At 42.0% G+C, this 16,247-nt stretch overlaps 3 non-coding genes across 3 annotated transcripts; 2 read left to right on the top strand and 1 right to left on the bottom strand.

Annotated features, from left to right (window-relative positions):
- Positions 1 to 12,660: 12,660 nt before the first annotated feature.
- Positions 12,661 to 12,732, bottom strand: TRNAH-GUG (transfer RNA histidin (anticodon GUG)). Its single transcript has one exon. It is a non-coding gene; the product is annotated as a tRNA-His (tRNA).
- Positions 12,733 to 14,141: 1,409 nt separating this feature from the next.
- On the top strand, positions 14,142 to 14,213 carry TRNAH-GUG (transfer RNA histidin (anticodon GUG)). The gene has a single exon. It is a non-coding gene; the product is annotated as a tRNA-His (tRNA).
- A 1,371-nt stretch (positions 14,214 to 15,584) lies between these two features.
- On the top strand, positions 15,585 to 15,656 carry TRNAH-GUG (transfer RNA histidin (anticodon GUG)). Its single transcript has one exon. It is a non-coding gene; the product is annotated as a tRNA-His (tRNA).
- Positions 15,657 to 16,247: the final 591 nt, after the last annotated feature.

Here is a 16,247-nt window from a genome sequence, read left to right as displayed (position 1 = left end):
AGTGAAGAATTAAGAGGCCTCTTGATGAGGGTGAAAGAGGAGAGTGTAAAAGCCGACTTGAAGCTTAACATCCAAAAAGTTAAGATCTTGGCCACCGGTCCCATCACTTCCTAGCAAGTAGAAGGAGAAGAAATGGAAGCAGTGTCAGATTTTATATTCTTGGGCTCAAAGATCACTGCACAGAGTGACTACAGCCACGAAATTAAAAGACGCTTGCTCCTTGGAAGGAAAGCTATGGCAAATCTGGACAGCATACTAAAAAGCAGAAACATCACTTTGCTGAAAAATGTCCGTATAGTCAAAGCTATGGTTTCCAGTAGCAGTGTATGGCCATGAGAGCTGGACTATAAGGAAAGCTGAGTGCTATAGAATGAACGTTTTTGAATTGTGGTTCTGGAGAAGACTTTTAAGCATCACTTGGACAGAAAAGAAATCAAATCAGCCAATACTTAAAGAAATTCATTCCGGCTATTCACCAAAAGGTCAAACGCTGAAGCTGAAGCTTAAACAGTTTGGCCATATAATGAGAAGAAGCAATTCACTGGGAAAGACCCTGATGTTGGGAAAGATTGAAGGTGACTGCAAGCAGATGGGGAAACAGTAGAGGATGAGATGGCTAGATAGTGTCATGGAAACAATAAACATGAACCTGGACAGACTTTGAGAGAGAGTGGATAGAGGGGCCTGGCGTGCTATGGTCCAGAAGGGTCACAAAGAGTCACACACAACTGAACAACAACAGGAGTAATTGCTATGCTGCATTTCCACAGGGGTTGCTTCCCCTAGGACAAGGGCTCAAGTTAATGGCCTGGAAACATTGCTATTCCCCCAAGCTCAGAGTTGCAGACTTTCATCAGAAAAAATGATGGTCAAGGTGACAGTGGGAAAGAAAGAATTTATTAAGCACTTACCTTGTGCTGGGCACTAGGCTGAGTGTTAAGAATATAATTACAACCAAAAAAGTCCCTACCCTCAAGGAGCTTACATTCTAATGGGGGAAGATAACAGAAAAGGGCACTAGAGAGCTGGGGTCGGGGGTTATGTACCCATCCTGAAGGAAGGTAAAAAAGTATAGAGAGTCAGGAACAAACTGAGATTCAGAAACGGTTAACTAAATACACAGGTGGTAAGTGGCTGAGTTAGGATTCTACCTCCTTAAGCTTCAAACTTTCCTGGATACTATTACGGGTATGCTATGGCAAGTTGTGACTTAGAGTCCAAGAGAAATTGTCACACTCCACTACAATCCTTTGCCTCTACTAGAATTGATGAATTTGCTGGTTGGCAGTCCTGCGTCTATGGCAAGAGATGAGGGTGAGCATACTAAGTCCCGTTAAGAAGCCAAATTCTGAGTTATTGGAAAAAACAATAATTGTCTGAGAGAACAGATCAAAAGAAGAGCACTACAAAAGCTGAATGTTTCATCTAGTGCCAGACTCGATAACATCCTCATTTGTTTTTATTTAACTGACATTCTTTGTTATAAGGAAGAGTTCATTTCTGGAACAGAAAAGATTGGGAGGACATCCCTAAATAATAACGTTTTGGGGTTTTTTTTAAGGCATCATTAAAACTGTTTTTAAATGTCCTTAAACTCTAAGGGGCAAAATATTTCCACATTGTCCAGGATTAGATTAGATGACCCTTTCGAGGTCTGATATTCTTAGATTTGTAATCCTATGCCTCCTTCATCACTGAGCCTCTACAATAGAGACTGGAATCCGAGCTTTCTCCCCATTCCATACTCTCTTTTCTATGAGGCCATCCCAACACCCCCAAGAAACCTCATCTCCCACCTCCAGACAAGTTGGTTAGGAGTTCCTTTGGACTCATGGGGAGCCCACTGCTGACTTCATTACTCAAGTGAATGTTCCTAAAGTTGAGCAATTAGTGGGCAAATGAGAACCTGTCAGTTCTATGATCCAACCCCAGAACCTTGTCCTTGTTGCCCCACTCCACCCCATCCATCTCCGCCATCCTGTGAGTCTGTGCTGCCTCCCTGTGGTGGCCATCAGCAACACCTCCCAAACAGAATTGTGAAGAGCAGTGAGCAGAAGCAGTATTTAAAATCTAAGTTAGTATAGAGAGCCACTCTGCCCCTTCAAAACATTTACTTTGGCCAGGTGTGGTGGCACATGGCTTTAAAGTTTGCTACTGCAATGGCTGAGATTTGGTGCATGGCCTGACCTACAGAGTTTGGAGCTACAGCAGAGCTAAAGCCAGACTAATGTCTGCACTAAGCTGGACACCAATACAGTGAGCCCTTCAGAGTAAAGAGCCACTGGGTTGATTAAGGAGAAGGGAACCATCCCAGGTCAGAGCTGTTTAAAGCAGGTCATTATTGAGATCAGGCCTGTAAGTTGACACTATACTTCCAGCCTGGGTGAAACAGGGACACCTCAGCCTTTTTTTTTTTTAATCATTTGAGAGATTATTCCCAGGAGCTAAGATTTAGAACTAGAAGAGATCTTAAAATGTATCCATTCCAATTTATCCCACTCCCATTTTACAGATGATGAAACTGAGATTCAAGTTACTTTTGTCTCAATCCTTATGAGAATCAAATTATATGCTACAAGGATACAAAAGAACATTGATACAATTTTCAATAACTGCAGTGCTCTTTCACTGAATGAAAAGCTGTGATCACAATTTCTATTTAAATTTTTCCCCAAAATGTTCAACTTGTACTTATGACTCTGCAAGTGAAAATCTGATCCACTGGACAGACACTACTCAATCAACCAATCAATCAACTGTCAGGTATTTATTAAAGTACCTATGCCCCCGGCACCTGCCTTCAAGGGGCTTGCATTCTTTTTTTTTTACATCTAATTTTTAATTTATTTTCAATGACATGTAAACAAAATTTTTTAACTTTTGTTTTAATTTTGAGTTCCAAATTCTCTCCCTCCCTTTTGCCTTTCAAGGCAAGCAATCTGATATAGATTATACATGTGCAGTCAAGTAAAATAGTTCCATCTTAGCCATGTTACAAAAGAAAACCAGACAAAAAAATTCAAGAAAAATAAAGATTTAAAAGTATGCTTCAATCTGCATTCAGACTCCCATCAGTTCTTTCTCTGGAGATGAAGAACATTTTTCATCATGAGTCCTTTGGAATTGTAGCATGAGTACTTTGGAATTGTCTTGGATCGTTATATTGCTGAGAATAGCTAAGTCATTCACAGTAGGTCATCCTGCAATATTGCTATTACTATGCACAATGTTCTCCTGGTTTTGCTCATTTCACTTTGTATCAGTCCATATAAGTCTTCCCAGGTTTTGCTGAAAGTATCCTGCTCGTAATTTGAATAGTATCCTATCACAATCACATACCACAGCTTCTTCAGCCATTCTCTAATTGATGGGCATCCCCTCAATTTCCAATTCTTTGCCACCACAAAAGGAGCTGCTATAAATACTTTCGTACATGTGGGTCCTTTTCCTTTTTCTTTTTTCTCTTTGGGGTAGAAACCTACTAGTGGTATTGTTGAGTCAAAGTGTAAGGGACCTTATATTTTATCTGAGAAAATAGTATGTACACATACAAGTGGGTGATAAATATGTTCAAAGCAAATACATGGCCTCCCCAACCCCCAACCTCTCAGTTGACAACTTTTCCTCATGTTTTACTGAAAAAAAATTGAAGTCATTCACAGAGAGCTCCCTCTTCTCCCCTCCTCCTCATCTCATATCACCCAGATGCCTTCTGCTACTACCTCCTCCTTCCCTAATCTTACATGATGAGAGGGTTGCCAAGACCAACACCTTTACGTGCACAAGTGGTCCCGCTACATCCTCTACTCTCCATCAGAAAGCCTTCTCTATCATACACACTCTCTTACTTATCTTTAATCTCTCTTTGTCTACTGGCTGCTTCCCTATTGCCTACAAATATGTCTATGTCTTCCCCATCCTCAAAGAACCCTTATTTGATCCATCCATCTCTGCTAGCTATCATCCCATGTCTCTCCTCCCTTTTGTGGCCAAACTCCATAAGAACATCTATATTAAACGTTTTCACTTCCTTTCCCTTCAATTTCTTCTTCACAGACTTCTCAAGTCTGACCCCAACCTTGCTATTCAACTGGAACTGCTCTTTCCAAAAAATTGCTAAAATATCTCCTAATTGGCAAATCTAATGGCTTTTTCTCAATCCTCATCCTTCTTGACCTCTCTGCAACCTCTGATAATGTCAATCATCTTCTCCCTGATACTCTTTTCTCTAGGTCTTCATAACATTCCTTTCTGCTGGTTCTTCTCATATTCATCTGACTATGCCTTCTCCTTTGTTGGATCTTCATCTAGATGCCTGATAACCACAAGTGTCCCACAGGGCTCTGTCCTGAACTTTCTTCTCTCCTCCCTCTGGACGTATCTCATGTGGTGATCTCATTAACTCCCATGGATTCAATTATTATCTCTATGCTGGTGATTCTCAAATCTTTTTATCCATCTCCAACATCTTGGTTGACCTTCAGACTTGCATCTTCATCTACTTATTGGACATCTCAAACTGGATGTCCCATATATAGTGGAGAAAGAGAAAGGGAGAGAGGGAGGGAGGGAGAGGGAGGGAGAGAGAGAGAGAAAGAAAGAGAGAGAGAGAGAGACAGAGAGAGAGACAGAGACAGAGACAGAGAGAGGGAGAGAGAGACAGAGACAGAGAGAGACAGACAGAGAGAGAGAGAGAGAGAGAGAGAGAGAGAGAGAGAGAGAGAGAGAGAGAGAGCGCACCACATGTGTAGAGAGACCTGAGAGGAACCCACTCCATGTAAGGCAAGGACTTGTCCTTGCATGGCTTAAAGGGAGGTAGACTAGACATGTTTAGCCTCTTTCCCCTCCTCTTCTCCCACCCTTCTCCAAGAGAGAGTAAGTCCTGCCAGGAGGAGAAGAAGTTGGGGCCAAAGACTACTTTGCTCTCCTTGGAGTGGGAGGGAGAGAAGTACATCTACCTGCTCCCTTAAGTATTATTAGTCTAGAGGACATATCAGGTTCATTCTAACTTCTGATTGTTTTTTCTGATTGGGGCTGAGGGTGGAGAAATAGTTAAGGAAGAATCCAAGGTTTGACACCTTCCCCACCTAATACCAGTTCCACAAAGAACATGTGTAACCATTAGCAAAGAAAACTTTTTTTAAAAAGAAAATTCATTTATGCTAATGAGAAATCAAAGAAAGCATGCATCAGGAATATATAACAGACAACACAGAGAGAGTGTCCTAGATCACACTCAAGGGGAAAATCTCTAGTGTAGCCATGATAGAAACTACCAGCTCCTCTCATGTCTTCTTACAATCTTTTCCTTCAGCAGCCGGAAGTGGGATTGATGGGGTGCTTGTACTCGGAAACTTTCAGAGATAGTGTTTCTGAGGCCAGGGAGAAATTGCACAGGCACCCACGCATTCCATAAGGATTGGCCTCTTCCATCTTCCTTCTAAAAGCTGAGAAGTTAGAAGCACCGAAGTGACTTGACTGAAACTTGAAAAGTCCCCAAAGGGTACTCACCCTGAAGAATCCCAAAAGGGACAAGTGAAGACTGGAGTTCTCTGGTCTCTCACAAAAGGCAGGACTTTCATCTCTACCAATAAGGAGGGATTCCCATACCAATGGGCTTTGAGGCAGGGGTTACAATATCTTAAACTGAAAATATCCAAAAGTGAACTCATCATTTCCCTCTCCCTAAAACTGACCCTCTTTCTAACTGCCCTATTACTGTTGAGGGTACCACCATTTTCTCAGTCACGAAGGGTCAAGAATCTACCTGTTCCTACCTGCTCAAAATCTTTACTCCTCACTTTTTCTCACCTCCATGTCCATCTATTGCCAAAGCCTGTCGATTTTAGCTTCATAAAATCTCTCCTTCTTCCCTCTGACACTGACACCACTCTAGTGCTGGGTCTTATCATCTCACACCTGGACTGTAGCAATAGCTTTCTGGTGGCTCTGACCTCCTCCAGACTCTCCTTGTTCCAAGTCAATCCTCCTCCATGCAGCTGTTAAACTGATGTTACTAAAGCTCAGCTCTCAACATGTTACTACTACCACTATCACCACCACCCTCCAACTCAGTGAACCCCAATAGCTCCCTATCACCTTCAGGATGAAATGTAAAATTCTTTGGTGTTCAAAGCCCTTCCCAATGTAGCCTCACACTCTACCTTTCTAATCTTTCTAGTTTTCTAACACATTACAACTTCCCCTCCCCACACATTCTCTGGGATCCATTGACATTGGCCTCTCTGCCATCTCTCACAAGACACTCCATTTCCTGACTTTTGACATTTTCACTGATTTTTCTCCATACATGGAACTCTCCCCCTCCTCATCTCTACTTCCTAGCTTCCCTGGCTTCCTTCAAGTCCCAGCTAAAATCCTGCCTTCTATAGGAAACCTTTCCCAATCCCCCTTAATTCTAGTGCCTTCTGTCTCTTGATTACCCCCAATTTGCCAAGTATATGTCTTTTTTGTATGTAGTTGTTGGGGTTTTTTTTCTTTTTGGTGAGGCAATTGGGGTTAAGTGACTTGCCCAGGGTCACACAGCTAATACGTGTTAAGTGTTTGGTCTGAAGTCTAATTTGAACTCAGGTCCTCCTCTCTCCAGGGCCGGTGCTCTATCCACTGTGCCACCTAGCTGCCCTGTATGCAGTTGTTTACATATTTTCTCCCCCATTAGACTTCGAGCTCCTTGACAGCAGAAACTTATTTGTAGTGGAAGACCTCACTATAATGGAGAAGAAAGGAGGAAGGGGAAAGAAAGTGAAACATAAAATATTTGGCTGACATAACTAGGTTTCCAACTCAGGTTCTCTGACTCCAAGCCTGGTTTTCTTTCAACTAAATCATGCTGCCTCTCAGAATGATGATTTTTCTCGAAATCCTTTGAAATTCCTCTTTTATACCTGTTTTTCAATGCTAGCAACTGTATTTTTGTTCTTTTGAATATCAACCAACATTCTTTTGGATATCCTTTTAAAAGAATTCCATTTTCTTTTGAACAACTTCACTGGCAGTTTTGGAAACAGAATGCAAATGAGTCAAAAGAACCCAAGTCTGGAGAGTAAGGGAACTAAGTGATCAAAGTTTGTAATGCTAATTTAGGAGTCTAAGCTTCTTTTTTTTTTAAAGGAGGGGGGAAAGGGAGGGAGGAGGGCTATGGGGAAGTGAGAGGGGTTGGTACTAAATAGTATGTGACCATAAAGTAATGGGGCTAGTTTTCCCTTGTGGATTGTAAACTGGTTCTAAGACAATTCCAAAAGAACAGATTTTTTGTTTTTAATTTTTAAGTTCATTTAAAAAGAAGGGGGGGAAATCAGTCTGATTACTTAAATGGACTAAAACATGGTTCTTAGCCTAGGTCTCTGAACTTTTCTTGAAATATTTTTGACAAATATATTTCAGTAGAATTGGGGGGGAGGGTTGTGCAATTGTGCAATCCAATGTGTTTTATGTTATGATTTTAACAAACGTTATTCCTAGAGGTGTCCATAGGCCTTGCCAGACTGTCAAAGGGGTCTAGACACACACAAAAAAGGTAAAGAATCCTTAAAGGGAGGATGGGTTTGCTTTGGCTGCAGTCCCTCAGATGTCTCCTGAAAGTGTCTCTGGGAAAGAAATGAGTCAAAGGTCAGATACATTACAGCTCACTAACTGATCCAGCATTAGCCAGATGGATTTGGCATAGGGCCTATATACCACTTGGCTCTGCATAGGTTCCCCTGCTTGGACAAGAAATGGGATCTGCAGCTAGGTGACACAACAATGGATTAGAGTGATGTGCCTGGAATTAGGAGTTCAAATTTGACCTCATCTACTCGGTGTATGACTCTAGGGGAAATTACTTAACCCCTGTTTGCCACAGTCTCCTCATCGGTAAAATGGGGGTAATAATATTGTTTTCTAATTTTTCATTCTTTTGGATTTGTTTTACAGTGTCTTGATTTCTCATAAAGTCACTAGCTTCCAATTGCTCTATCCTCATTTTTAAGGAAGTATTTTCTTCAGTAATCTTTTGGACTTCCTTTTCCATTTGGCCAATTTTTCTTTTTAGGACATTTTTCTCCTCATTGGCTTTTTGGACCTCTTTTGCCATTTGGGTTAGGCTGTTTTTTAAGGCGTTATTTTCTTCAGTATTTTTTGGGGTCTCCTTTAGCAAGCTGTTGACTTGTTTTTCATGATTTTCTTGCATCACTCTCATTTCTCTCCCCCAGTTTTTCCTCTACTTCCCTTACTTGCTTCTCAAAATCCCTTTTGAGCTCTTCCAAGGCCTGGGACTAATTCATATTTTTCTTGGAGGCTTTGGATGTAGGAGCTTTGATTTTGTTGTCTTCTTCTGGTTGTATATTTTGATATTCTTTTTCACCAAAGTAAGATAATGTAGTCTGACTCTTTTTGCACTGCTTGCTCATGATCCCAGACAATTACTTGAGTTTTAAACTCTCTGTTAAGGTAAGGGTCTGCTTCCAATGTGGAGAGTGTATTGTCCGAAGCTTCAGGGGTTTGTGTAGCTGTTTTCAGAGATACTTGTAGGGACCTATAAATTTTCAATTCTTCCAAGGTGGTATGATAAGGGGCGAGGTGTTTACTCCTTTCCTGGCCTTCTAAATTGTCTTTGGCATTCGCGGATTGAGGAGTCTGCAAATCTCCACAGCTGCCGGCAATTCAGTCCTCTGAGACCTGCTCCAGGTTTGCTGCGGCCTGCACGCCCACGCTGCGCTGCGCTCCCAGACGGTGCGATACCCCTTTCTGATCAATCCTCCAGGTTGTCTTGGGCTGGAAATTTGTTTCACTCTGTCTTTTTGTGTGTTCTGCTGCTTCAGAATTTGTTTAGAGCCATTTTTTATGAGTATTTGGAGGGGTTTGGGGGAGAGGTCAAGCAAGTCACTGCTTTCACTCCGCCATCTTGGCTCCGCCTAAAATGGGGGTAATAATAGCACCTACTTCCCAGGGTTATTGTGAGGATCAAGTGAAATAATAATCGTAAAGTGCTTAGCACGGTGCCTGGCACATAAGTGCTACATAAATATTAGCTATTATCATTCTTAATTTTCTTTGTGAAATGAGAGGGTTTAGAATACACCATCTCTGATTACGTACAACTCCAAAGATCCTCTGCTTCTAGGAACACTACCAATAAAACAGAATGAGGGAAGCGGTGCGTTGCAAAGACAAATACTAAATTCCCAGCATCGAGCGCTGTAAAACTAAGTCGAGAAGATGTCAGTCATTGCTGCTCACTCCTAAACCCCCGACAGGTGACAGATCTTAATCGTTTTCATTGCACTTAAGAACTTCATCATGATTATTTGGGGGAGAAATCCTCTCTTTTCCCCTCAGCACTTCCTCCACCCAGCATGCTGGTTTCTTCCTTTTATGGAAACAGGTTTTTGCAGGGAGATAGAATGGAAATAACACTGAACTTGGAATCAGAAGACCTATGTTTAAATCCTTGTTTAGGGACTTACTTCGTGACTGTGAACAAATGGCAAAGCCCCTCTTAGCCTCAGCTTCTTCATCTGAAAAATGGGAATAATATACTAGCCACCTGACAGCTTTCAAAAACTCAGTGTTTGCTATAGTGTAAGTTCTTATGAAAAGTCTTGTGGTATAGCAGAAAGCAATGGCCTGGGAATTGTCAGAACACAGCATAGGTAATCGGCTGGAGAACAGTCCCCATCCTTTCCCATTTCACCAAAATGTGCTCCTTGAAGGAAAGAAGGAATAAGCATTTGTTAAAGGCCAAAGCCTTTACAAATTTTATCTCACTTAATTCTCACAACTCTAGGAGGCAGGTGCTATTATTACCCCCATTTTACAGAGAAGAATGAGAAAAATAAGGCAGACAGGTTAAGTGACTTGCTCAGGATGACACAGCAAGTAGGTATCTGAGGGAGTATTTGAACTAAGGTTTGACCCTAGGCCCAGTGTTCTATCCACTTTGCCACATAATCGAGGCTCCTTCAAGTTCACAGTAATGGAAAAGTCCAGTGTCTGTCCCATGGTGTCTTTATAACTACCCTCTAGGGGATAGAGAAGCCAAACACTCTCTACATTTCCTACTACATTCCCTCCATGACATGATGATCACCTGGAAAGTCTCCTATCTGAGGGGCAGCTAGGTGGCACAGTGGATAGAGCACCAGCCCTGGAGTCAGGAGGACCTGAATTCAAATCCGGCCTCAGACCAAACACTTGACACTTACTAGCTGTGTGACCCTGGGCAAGTCACTTAACCCCAATGGCAAAAAAAAAAAGTCTCCTGTTAGTAAAACCAAATACTTAGAAATAATTTCAATTTCACCAAATTCTAAATAGTAGAACTAAATTTACTATTTTTTTAAAGCTCACAAACCCTCACAAACTTTGCCTTCAATCTGAGACAGATTAATTTATCTGAAAACTCTCAAAACTTCAACCCCAACCTTTTAACATGGCTTAACACCCACTATCTTCTCTCAGTGTGACCTGTTTTGGTCGATGGGGGTGGGGGTGAGGCGGGGTGGAGGCATTCCATCTCTATTATTTAATTTCAAGTTTAAACTTCAGTAGGACTATGGAAGATATATATATATATATAAGAAGCTCAATGTCAGATCAAACACTTCTTCTTTTTACTTTAGCAAAAAGAATGATTTACCACAAAACACTTCCCCTCCAATAGTTAAATACAGCACAAAAGTAGAAAACTCCCATTGTTCATATCACTCACACTCCATCAGAAAAACAGGCACTTGATACAGGCGTGCCTCCCCATAAGTAAAACTAGAAAGCAATCTGGAAGAAATTAGACTTAGACTACCCTTTACACCATATTCCTCAATACATTCTAAATGGATATATAACTTTAACATTAATGATAAAACTACCAAAAAAATTAGAAGAGAAGCAGATCATATACTTCTCACAGCTATGGGTAGGAGATATATTTCTAAACAAACAAAAGACAAAGGCAATTACAAAAGATAAAACTGGTAACTTCAATTATGTGAAACTGAAAAGCTTCTGCAGAGACAAAATTAATGCACCCAAGATAAGAATCGAAGTGGTCAAATTTTGGGAAGAAATCTTTGTATCGAATTTTCCTGATAAGGTTTTGGTATACAAAGTATGTAAACAATTAATAAATATATATTAAGACAAACAGTTATTCCCCAATGGATAAATGATCAAAGGATATGAACAGTTCTCAAAAGCACTGCAAAGTATTCACAACCACAGAAAAGAATGCTCTAAATCTCTAACAATAAGAGAAATGACAATAGAAATAACCCTGAGGTTTCACCTCACAGCCTGTAAATTGGCAAAGATGACAAAATAATGGCAACAGTTAGTGTTGGAAGGATTGTGGGAAGACAGGCATACTAATAATACATCGTTAATGGAGCTGTGAAATGGTAGAACCATTTTGGAAAGCAATTTAGAATTATGCAAATAAAGTGACACATGTCCACACCTGGGCTTTTACCCTAAGGAAGCCTTTAATTAGAAAAAAGTCCCCAAATACACCAAAATATTTAAAGCAGCATTTTGATAGCAAAGAATTGGAAATAAAGTAGATGCCCATCCATTGGGGAATGGCTAAACAAATTGTGGTACAAACATTAATGTAACATTAATGTAGAATATTAAAAAAAATTATGTGATCAATTCGAAGAAACATGGAAAAAATCTATGTGAACTGATACAGAGCAAAGTAAGCAGAGACAAATATAAACACACAGAGAATAAATAACAATGTTAATGGAAAGAATAACCAACAAAAAATTAAAAGTGAATGTAATAAAAATCAATCAGGACTCAAATGAAGGATGTCCATAACCCCTTCCTGCAGGCTGGAGCTCGAAGGTGTTATATATTGCACCTGTTTTCAAACTGTTTCAACGTGTTGATCAGTTATGCTGATCCCCACCCAACCCCCTCCATTTACAAAATACAGGACAGCTCTTTAGGAGGGACAGGGAAGGGAAACTTGGGATTACTACGATGATCCAAGAAACAGAAGACAACGATAAAACTTACTCTGAACAAACAAATAAGATGGTCATTACAAATTGTTCTGTAGAGGGATTTTCTGTTCAAAGATTTTAACATTAGCCACCTCATATGTAATTACCAAACGTTGTGCTATATTGATATAACTGAATACTATAATGCATAAGGAATACAAAGTAGTAATCAGAAGCTAATAAAGAAAAAAAGAAAATAATTTAGAATGTGCTATGACCATTTAAGAGGGAAAAGAGAATGAGAATGAAAGGACAAACACAAAATCCTGTTGGGTAAAATTTCTAATACTTTACACATAGAAATTAATTTAATTGTAAATAGTTACTAAGCAAGTTTGATTGGTTCAATATCAAGGGTTTTTTTTAATAAAACAAATAAATGTGATAAGAGCACAGGCATTTCTCCAAGGATACTAATATGAAAAACTTAGTCTTATTGGGGAGAAAAACACGTTAAGTGAAGAAATAAGGAAAAACAGCAAAGCATAGTCCTGAAAAGCCATAAGTACGGTGGAGTGACAAATAGGTTTGATCAAGTTAAAGATTTTAAAATTGGCTTATGTGATACTTCTTTAGGAGGAAGTGCTTTTGAGTTTAAGATACAAATAGGAAGCAAAACACACACTCCTTGCCGTGCCATTGTTTTCCACAATGCCGTGACTCGGATTCGAACCGAGGTTGCTGCGGCCACAACGCAGAGTACTAACCACTATACGATCACGGCGAGCCACCGGAGCGCTGCGAGTGCATGTTCTTGCCAGTATTTCTTTTCAGCTATTTCATCACATGTTCTAGTCTTGCTCTTTTCAAGTTCATTGAAGGTCATTGTGAACAAAAATCATTCTTAACTATCAAGCATCATCCCGTGGTCCCTATTCCCCATCCTACTCTCACCGGTGGAACTGAAACCAACCCTATGACAGCCCCCTCCAGGACAGACTGATAGGAAACCTGTAGGACCTGGGAACACGAAGTGTAGCGAGAGAAAGAACAAGTATTTATCAAACACCAGGTGCATGGGGGAGGGGGAAGGGGAAGAGAGAAGCGCTACAAGATTTAAATAAGACATACTCCCTTCTGGAATCTGGTAGGGGAAAGGAACATACACAAATAACTATGGTACAGAATATTGCATGAGGCCAAGCTATAGATAGGATAAAATTGGAGATAGTCAACAGAGAGAAGGTACTAACATTAAGGGGGATCAGGAAAGGCTTCTTTGTTTGTGGGATTTTAGCTCGAACTTGAAGGAAGGCAGATAAGGGAGAGTTCTATGCATATGGGGAAACAGCCAGCAAAAATGCCTGGAGTCGGGAGAAGCGGTTTCTTCTATGAGAAACAGCAAGAATGTCGATGTCACCGGATGATAAAGTCCTTGGGGGTGCGTAAAATGTAAGAAGATTGGAAAGGTAGGAGCGCTGCAGGTTGCAAGGGCTTTAAAAGTGAATGAATGGACAAAGCTGGAAGAAGGGCACGACAAACTGCTCCTTCCGAAGCTCGTTACCAATTGGGGGAAAAGCAAGGTTTACTTCGGGGAGAAGACACGCCCACGCCCTGCCATTTCACACATACACCCCCTTACAGCAAGAACTTCCCAAAGCTCCTCGGGCAAGTCACAGCGGGGGCGCGAAGGCTTCCGTGGACTTGTCCGGCACGGAAGCTCCCCCACGCAGCCCACGTGGCGGGGGCTGAGCAAGGTCTCCCCCCACCCAGGTTCCGAGACGAGTGATCACGTGGGGGGCGCTTCCCGCCCCCGCCTGGCGTTCCTAGCTGCGGGGGGCGGGGGAGAGGGGAAGGCGCAGAGAGAGTCCTCCCCTCCCAGCCCCACCCTCATCTCGGGTCCTGGGTGGAAAATGTTCCAAGTAAAAGGTCTTGCCAAACCCAGAGGCGCGAAAGGGAAAGCCGCCCACCCGTGGCCAAAGGAGGCGGCACGCCCGCCAAGGCGGAGCAAGGACTGACCAAGGCTACCGGAGAGCCGCGGGCCTGCGTGTTGCAAAGAGAACGGGAGGAGGAAGCAACAAGCAGAAGCGCGGCGGCTATGACTTACGGGGAACACGTCAGCGGGGCAGGGGCGTGGCTTCATACCTAGAAAAGCTTGAGTGACAAATTTTATTACCAACTCCCTGGTAGCTTGCCGTGATCGTATAGTGGTTAGTACTCTGCGTTGTGGCCGCAGCAACCTCGGTTCGAATCCGAGTCACGGCATTGTGGAAAACAATGGCACGGCAAGGGAGTTTAAATTTTTCATCTCGCTGTCTTTTACCTTAGTAATCACGCGCTCACCGGGTTCAAGGCGAGGAATCCCCAGTCACCCTGACAGCTGAGCTTTCCTAAAAGAAAAAAAGGAAGCTATGAAATTGACGCGTGGTAACCGCTTGTCCCTGATGGGCAATGACCAGGTCCCTTTTGCAGGTATTATCCGATGTGTGTGTGTGTGCTCTGTCCTCAACAGGAGAACGTGGGCTCCTTTGAAGGCAGAGACTTTTGTTTTGCCTTGCTATCCCCAAGGCCTAACACAGTGCTTGCACCTATAGGCGTTTAATAAGTGCTTGTTGCATAGGATTGGATCCCCTATACTTCCCACAAGTACAGACACTGGATGGATAGATGAATGGATGCATGGATGGATGGATGCATGGATGGATGGATGGATCAAATGAGATAACAAATGCTTTGCAAACCTTTAAAGAGCTATATAAATACTAGGTTTTTTGTTGCTGCCACTTTTTCCACGGGAGACAAAAAATCCTCTTGACTTCTTTCTAGGCACCCAATTTTTGTTTGTGTAAGAATGTAGGCTCCTTTGAGAGGACTGTTTTATTCTTTGCATCTGTACCCCCATTGCCTACTCCGTTGCCTGTCGTACAGTAGGCGCTTAATAAATGTTTGTTGGATGGCACTGGATCCCCCATGCCTCCCATAGGTACAGACACAGGACAATTACTCAAAAGTGATAACATAAACACAATGCTTGCAAACCTTTAAAGAGCTACATAAATGCTCATTATTATTACTGTACGATTTTCTCAATAGGAGACATAGAAAATCCTCCTCGACTCCTTTCTAGGGACCCGGTTTTTGTTTGTGTGAGAATGTAATCTCCTTGAAATGATCGTTTTATCCTTTGTATTTGTACTGCCAACACCCACCTCAGAGCCTGTCATCATTACAGTAGGCGCTTAATAAATGCAGTTTGGTTGATAGTTCTGTTTTCCCTTAATAGCGATGCACAGCAGAATTTCTCTAGTCTCCCAGTGGCTTAGAGGGAATTCTGCACTTAGGGAGAATCCTGAAAAGGGTTGTGTAACCCCAGGAACCTTCTCTCAGCCACCTAAAGCGGTCCTTCCACTAGTACGAATCATTCGAAGCGGAACACTGTTCGGTAGCTTCGGAGTCACAGGCAAGAAATGCCACACGTTCGGTTCTGGGAGAGATCTGCGCCTGCGCTCTCGGCATCAACCTCCGTTTGGAACGCCTCCCCCAAAGCTGGAACGTAGGATGACGTACTGACAGGGAGGGTCTATCGCTAAAGAAGAGAGTAACAGGCAAAAGACGTCTACGGGTCCCGGTTAGCTCGCCGTGATCGTATAGTGGTTAGTACTCTGCGTTGTGGCCGCAGCAACCTCGGTTCGAATCCGAGTCACGGCATTGTGGAAGCAATGGCACGGCAAGGGATTCGGTTTTTGTTTCACCCCGCAAAACACGAGCTAAAGCACCCACTATTATTTACAATGGAGCAGAACCCCAAAAATGATCTTTAAAGTATTTGAATCATTGGTGTTGTTTATTCCTCTGCCTCAGAATGGGATCACTCATTCTTCCAAAATGTTTCCTGTATACCCCAACGGGAAACAGCTCCCCACAATCTCCCTTGTATTTTCAATGGTCTGAAACCTTTACAAGGAAGAGATCCTTGTAACAGATTCCTCTACAGCGAATAGTCCGATCCCTAGACCAATTGCAACCTCATTTGAGGCAAGGTTGGATCTTTTTAGACACAAAGAATAACATTTAGAGTTAGAAGATATCTTACACTCCAAACCTCTCATTGTACAGAGGAGGAAAGATGCTGGATTTGGAATCAAGGAATCAGAGTTTGAATCTATCTCTTGGGCTTGCTACTTGAGACAAATCACTTCATCTCCCTGTTTCCTCATTTGTAAAAGAACTAGAGCCATAGGTCTCTTCCTAGCTCTAAATCTAGGGTCCATTTATCTCATGAAACCTAGGACCAGAGAG

Source organism: Phascolarctos cinereus, unplaced genomic scaffold (genome assembly GCF_003287225.1).
Source record: "Phascolarctos cinereus isolate Bilbo 61053 unplaced genomic scaffold, phaCin_HiC Scaffold_3;HRSCAF=262, whole genome shotgun sequence".
NCBI classification, from domain to species: Eukaryota; Metazoa; Chordata; class Mammalia; order Diprotodontia; family Phascolarctidae; genus Phascolarctos; species Phascolarctos cinereus.
This window is presented reverse-complemented; position numbering and strand designations above follow the sequence as displayed.